The sequence below is a fragment of the Delphinapterus leucas genome, chromosome 5, assembly GCF_059928025.1.
Source record: "Delphinapterus leucas isolate spDelLeu-1000000601 "Yukka" chromosome 5, BTC_Dleu_Yukka2, whole genome shotgun sequence".
NCBI lineage: Eukaryota > Metazoa > Chordata > Mammalia > Artiodactyla > Monodontidae > Delphinapterus > Delphinapterus leucas.
The window spans coordinates 14,999,980-15,007,251 of NC_143133.1; the positions used below are offsets into that span (position 1 = coordinate 14,999,980).

At 38.7% G+C, this 7,272-nt stretch overlaps 2 pseudogenes; both read left to right on the top strand.

The window, feature by feature from the left end:
* The first annotated feature begins 1,747 nt into the window (after nucleotides 1-1,747).
* Nucleotides 1,748-2,035, top strand: LOC111165909 (phosducin-like protein 3 pseudogene; annotated as a pseudogene).
* Nucleotides 2,036-2,215: 180 nt separating this feature from the next.
* On the top strand, nucleotides 2,216-4,379 carry LOC149749092 (phosducin-like protein 3 pseudogene; annotated as a pseudogene).
* The last annotated feature ends 2,893 nt before the right edge of the window (nucleotides 4,380-7,272 follow it).

Below are 7,272 nucleotides of genomic sequence, written 5' to 3' on the forward strand. Positions count from 1 at the left end.
CCTTTCCCTGATGACAGGTGATGTCGAGCATCTTTTCATATGCTGATTTGCCATCTGTATGTCTTCTTTGGTGAGATATCTGTTCAGGATTCTGGTCCATGTTTAAATCAGGTTGTTTGTTTTATTTTTGTTGAATTTTAAGAGTTCCTTTTGCGTTAAGAGTTATTTGGGATGATTGTCCTTTATAAGATGTCTTTTGCAAAATATTTTCTCCCAGTCTGTGTCTTGTCTTCTCATTTTTCTTTTTTGCAGTTATCTCTTGTAGAACCAAAGTTTTAAAGTTTAATAAAGTCCAGCTTATCAGTTATTTCTTTCATGATCATGCCTTTGGCATTTATTAGGTTTGCATTTTTGAAAGAGCACTCTGGTTGCAAGGTGAAGAAAAGTTTGGCGGGAGATAAAACTGGATACAGGAAGTGGTTGGAATGCCACTATAGGTATGTAGGGGGTTACACAGAAAGGCAGAGCATAGCCCCTACTTGATCCTACTTTCCTGGTGACCAAGGAGAGTGTGAATTAACCTGCAGGCCACTAAGGAAATGTCAAATTGCCCTGTGGAGTCGTTTAGTACAAAAGGCATCTTGACATTATTTGGAAAAAAACACCACTTTTATGCTAATCAAGTATTGTTTGCCTACATGAATCACTAACTCTATTCCTGTTTTCCTCTCCAGAAGCTTCAGCAAATGAACAGAAACTCTTCTGACTCAATCTTTTCTTTCTTTATTTCCTTGGAATATTGTCATTTTTCTAAAATATACCAAAATTAAAATAAACATGCTGGTATGAATAAAGAAGCAGACTTCCAAAGTAGGATTAGAAGGCACATTAAATCTCACATTTTAAAAATAAAGGATCATTATCTTCAAACATGCTCTGCCTAACTCACATGTGGTACCAGGAAATTCTTTGCTGGTTGTCCCATCACGTGTGCTCCAGCCTTGGTGGACACACACCAGACACACATGACTCTTGAATCATGGAGTAATCCGAGAGGCCCACGAGGTCATTTTGAGCTTTCTGCTGCCAGGGTTGCATTGTTCTTTACCAAAGAGCTATAAGCCCAAGGCCTACTTGAGATTTAAACAGTTCTTTCTAAACTACTCTACCCTTCTTCTTTTAGGCTCACTCTTTATCCTAATTGAGGTTCGTGAAATCTTTTTTTTTTCATTCTTCATTCTTTTAAGTTTCTTCATTTTCAGTTTTCTTTTTCCTACTCCTTATGTGGAGTTTAATCTCATCCTTTTATATTCTGGTATGGCTGAAGCTTAGGCAAAAACAAGCTATTGATATTTTCAGCAAAGCATGTCAGGGCAGTTTGCCTTTGAAATGGTCCATTTGTTAGGTGATCTTAGAATCCGGTCATTGGATTGGTATATTACACTAGGTAGTCCTTCAGGGCCAGTCAGAAGCCTTCTGTGTCACTGCTGTCCACCTACACATCCGGAACCAGACTACTTAGTCACATTCCTTCCTCTGCAAATCGCCTCCTGGAACTACTCTTTGGAAAACTGTTGTCATGGGTAGCCAAACTAAAGCTATTTATAAAGTGGGGTCCACTTCTCTATTTTCATGTAAGTGGAAAACACCTCACACTTCAAAAATCTACGGCTTATCCTGCCCAACTTGATTTGCTTGGCTGACTCTTATATTAGATTCAAAAGAGCTACGTCTCTTGGAATAAAAATTCACCAGGGTGTGTACAATAAAAAGATAATTGGGAAGAAGCGGGTCGGTGGCTGCGCGCATGCGCGGAGGAGAGCTGAGGGGCAGAGTGGCGGCTGCCGGCTGGGATCGAGCGACTCGTGAGAAAATGCAGGACTCCAACGCAGACACCGAGTGGAAAGACATCTTACGCAAAAGAGGCATCTTGCCCTCCGAGGGAAGTTTGAAAGATCTGGAGAAGGAGGCAGAAGAGCGGGTCCTTCAGCAGTCCATTGTGAAAACGTATGAAGACATGACTTTGGAAGAACCGGAGGATAACGAAGAGGAATTTAGTGAGGAAGATGAACGTGTGATTGAAAAGTACAGGTAGCAGAGACTGGCCGAGTGGAAAGCAACCCAACTGAAGAATAAATTTGGAGAAGTTTTGGAAATCTCAGGAAACGATTATGTTCAAGAAGTTAACAGGGGCTTCCCTGGTGGCACAGTGGTTGAGAGTCCGCCCGCCGATGCAGGGGACACGGGTTCGTGCTCCGGTCCGGGAAGATCCCACATGCCGCGGAGCGGCTGGGCCCATGAGCCATGGCCGCTGAGCCTGCGCGTCTGGAGCCTGTGCTCCGCAATGGGAGAGACCACAACAGTGAGAGGCCCGCATACCGCAAAAAAAAAAAAAAAAAAAAAAGTTAACAAAGCTGGTGAGGGCTTGTGGGTCATCCTGCACCTTTACAAACAAGGGATTCCCCTCTGTTCTCTGATAAATCAGCACTTCAGTGGACTTGCCAGGAGGTTTCCTGATGTCAAATTTATCAAAGCCATTTCAACAACCTGCATACCCAGTTATCCTGATAGGAATCTGCCCACGACATTTGTGTACCTTGAAGGTGATATCAAGGCTGAATTTATTGGACGTCTGGTGTTTGGTGGCACGAACCTGACAATAGACGAGTTGGAGTGGAAATTGTCTGAGTCTGGAGCAATCAAGACAAGCCTGGAGGAAGACCCTAAGAAACTCATAGAAGATGTGCTGCTTTCCTCCGTGCAATACTGCATCCCCACCAGGAGGGACAGTGATTCTGAGGATGACTAAGGCTGTGGCCCTGGTAACCTGCTGAACTTTCTTGATGTGACACACCGTCTGATTTTTTTTTAAAAGGAAAAAGTAGGAATGTATACTTTGGTTTTAGCTTTTTATAATTATGTTTCAAATCTGATAGATCTCAGAAATAATCATTGCTGGGAATCCTTTTAAATTTCTTGGAACTCTCTTTTTTAAACTAATAATATTTCTTTAAGAAAAAAATAAAAGCCAGGTATTAGGTGAAAAAGAAAAAAAAGATCATTGATGTGATGCTTATTGGTTTGTAAATCTGCCAGAATGTAAAGAATGAGATGCTTCTTTCATATCCACCATTGTTTCCATCCTTAACAGAAAAGAAAATGCAAATCTACTCACCAATACCTATAAAGACAGGCAGTTCTGCATTTAATTTTGATTTATTATGTCACACTATATTTTGATATATTTTTCTTTTATGTTTTAATATCATCACCTTATGAAAACACTATAGACATCCTATCCTTGTGTGTTCCTGAAATTCATCCTTTAGTTAACCTCAGACTCTTCAACAATGTTCTCTACAATGAAGTGTTTTGAGGTCAAACATCTTAAAAAGACATAGAAACAAAAGCTTTGACTTTACACCACTAATGGCTTGTTTTCTGACTTTTAAAATGAGGAACTCTTAGTTGAGCTTGAACTTAGATATCTGGTTCTATGATATTTTGAGATATTAGTCTGTGAGATTTTTCCCTCTGTATTTCCCCCTCATTCCCATTACTTCCTCCTTCCTGTAGGTAGTGGTTGTGTAATCTCTAACCTCAGGGAGGCCTGTGGCAGGACAAACAATATAAATATTCTGTACATCTTAAGGGCTTAAATGGATGGCAATTACTGGTTATAAAATAATTATCTTAAAGAATCATGAGCTGGAAATGAATTCTCTCTGATGTATCTTTAGCATTTCCTTATAGAAGGAGAGAGTGGGGTATGTGGCCCCAAGAACACAGTGGACCTGCTCAGGTTTTTATCAGCATATGGCTAGATCTTAGAGAGCAGAGGCTTCCTGGGGCATCTAGGTTGGCGAGACAATAGGAAACTTTGCAAAGCTTTCTAAGGATGGTAGAAATCATCAGAGGGTTGATGGACTTGGAAAGGCCAGGCTGAGAGGTTCACCAGACATCTTGGTGATAATCTGTGTACACCAGACCAACTAACTTGTTTAATAGATACTGTAGTTAACCACAGCTTTCCGACCCCTTGGTGCTGCCTAGAGCATCTCTAAATTTTGTCATAGACCATAAGTTTCCCACTGGCTTATGAGGATGACAACATGAACGTAAATTAAGTTGCTTTATAATACTGTTGATTATTTCTCACATGCTTGAGTTTGACATGCCTGATTTTGGCTTCTCTTCTTTCCTACACTTAGAGTGTTGACAAAATGTGTACAGTTTTAGACAGGTCAAATGTTATAACAGTATTTAGTTTGGGACTCTTCTATGCCAAGTCAAAATATCATGCCTCATATTTATATTCTCTGTATATATGGATAGTATTCCCTTAAGTCACCACTCCCATAAGAATTAGATTAAATCTAAGAAATGCAACATCCTAGAGTGTTAAAGGACATCACTCTCTGGGACATTTTGCAAGTGTGTCCTCTTTACACATTAGGTGCTTAGGTATTTTAGTGTTTTTTAGGAGCAAATAGGGAAGTAAGTCACCTTTCCTTCCTTTCCTGAATAACTTCCCTACAATTCTGGCCACAGGAAACCTAGCAATGGAAGCAACTCCCACCACAGGAGCCATCATCTTGGGGCATCTTGGGTCTTTAGAAGAAAGAAAAAGCAGGCATGTTGGCTTCTGGCTTTCAGGATATGTCATCAGGATAACTAAGAAATAGAATTTGTTTTTTAGGAAATCATTTTCATCCATACATTCGCCAAGAGAATCCATGATTTACTTATTATTTTGGATGAACTACCATTTCAATGTATACTTTCCAATATATATATATATATTTTTTTTTCTTAAAAGTTGAAATGTGTTTGTGTGTATGTGCACGACATAGCGTTTTCTTTCTGGCTCTTCTCTGTTCTTTTAGCTTCAATGCAAATAGAGAAAGCATAAGGGAAAAATAAAGATGATTGAGAGAGACAGAAATTATTGGCTTCTCTTCTTTCCTATGCTTAGGGTGTTGACAAAATGTGTACAGTTTTAGACAGGTCAAATGTTATAACAGAGTATTTGGTTTGGGACTCTTCTATGCCAAGTCAAAATCTGAGCAATTTCTGTTTACCAGTTGACAACTTACGTATGGATCTGGCTACCAATTCAGATGACGCAGTAAAGCCTTACCAAAGAAGGCCTTCTCCCTAACACCATCTTTTTAAGAGCCATGTTGGCATAAAATAGAGAATGAAGGACTGTTTTGAATTTCTGTTGGATGACATGGAAAATTATCAGAAAGCCCTTGAGGGAGGCTTGGCAGTAGACTTATACTTTAGCCCTATGTTATTGTAGTTATCAACATCAAACTTTTCTGACTACACATATATGCTCATATGTACTCATGTGTGTACACTTGTATCTGGCATAGGAAATCCCTCAAAGAAATATAAAACAATAAGGAGCATAGGACTGAACTGCTACTCAAAAGTGAGAAAAACCTAGAGGAGAAAATGAAATAGAATCTTTCAAAAGGAAGGAGAGCTACAAGTTATGATTGCTAGATTTACCAAATAAAAATACAGGTTTCCCAGTTAAATTTGAATTACAGGTAAGTTCCAAATATTGCATAGAATATACCTATATTAAGAAAGTAGTCATTGTTTATCTAAAATTCAAGTTTAACGGAAACATGTATTTTATCTGGAAACCTTAGTACAAGTAGGCACGATTTTTGGATAATTTCCTCTTTTGCGGGTAGAAGGTAAGTGGCTACCTCTGAGAAGTCAGAGTCAGTGTCCAGAAATTGTGTGACAGTCCCAATAAATTCAAAAAAATCCCATCTTCAGCCTGGGGAGGAGTGTGGGTGAGGCCAATAGCATAAGTGTTTCCTGGTGTGAAGGAATTCCTCTAGATTCTCTAAAGAGATAACTAAGTCAGTGGCCTGGAGAGCAGAAAAATAGGAGCTTGCTCTTAGAAATGACCTTTCTAGAAGAGAAAGAGCAATAACGGCAACAACAACCAAAAAGGCAAAGAGTTTTGAGAGTGATAACCGGATGTGAAAGAGTGAAGCAGAAATAGCGGAAAGGCCCAGGTTGGTTGCCACTGAATTCTGTGCTCTCTATTGCAGGTACTTTCCTGGAGAAACGAGGGAGATTTGGATGGAACTGGATTTCCCAAAACGGTGTAAGTAAGACTGAATGGAAGAGAGTCTGGGTTCATTTTCTTTCTTTTCTTTTTCTTGATTTGATTATTTCCTTTGCATTCATGTATATTTATACTTAATACATATGTGTACTCACACAGTGAAAAGTAGTATAAATTTGGCTTTTAGCTTGGTGATTTAAGAAGGTAGTAGCTGTAAGATTAGTGCAAAATGAAGTATGTATTTTAAATGGAGTGTAGGCCAATATTTTGGTCATTTTTAGTCCTCAGTTGCATTTTCTTGTTCTCTTACTCTGGATTCTGTAAACATATAATCCATAGTAATTAATTTAAATTTTCCTTTGATGTTGATCTTCATAAGCTCTTGGTTTAAATACCAAACACTTCACACACCACAGATTTTTGTTTTAATCCATGAATGTAATCAACATTTCATATTCTCCTTCATATGCTTGCTATTAGTAAGGCTCCAAGTTCTGTTCTCAATTACCAGAGATATGCTAAGTGTATGTATAGAAGAAATTTGCTAATTTGTAACTTAAAAGCCTGGAAAACAATGGGCTTAAATTAATTGGGTATCTGGTATTTTTAAAATTACAAAACAACCAAACATTAACTAGGTTAGGAAAGAACAATTATTGTACTTTATATCATGCACAATTTTATATGAACAGATAATGGCTTACACGAGACTTCTGAGTTAGCTCGCAGCTATGTTTATACAGCCATGTATTTAGGTACTGGTTGTAGGTCAATACGTCAAAAGTCAGTTTACTGAATGACCATTCACTGAAATACAGAAGAATTTCTTAGAGTTGTAGTTTTTCCTGTGTCCCTGCTCTTGCCCTTGCCTCTCCATTATATGCAAATGGTTGTTTTCCCTTAAAAACAGTTTGCTGAATTCTCTATTTATGTAGATTTAGGTTTGCTCTTGCCTCTGGCGGCAAATGATTAAGGCAGACATTTAGGTTAAAGTATTAGGTTAAAACTTAGTTTGGGCCTTTGGGACTGAGGAATGCTAAACAGAGAACTAGAAAAGAACATTGGACTGATGAGGAGAAATCTGGCTTTGCCATTAAGCAGCTGTGTGACCTTGAGCAACCAATTTTCTCTTCTAAAGGCTTAGATTTCCTAATCTCAACATGTTATCGAGTGTCTCAGTGGAGAAGTGGATCTATGGGAAAGAAGGAAGTGGACCTGTATTTTACATACAACTG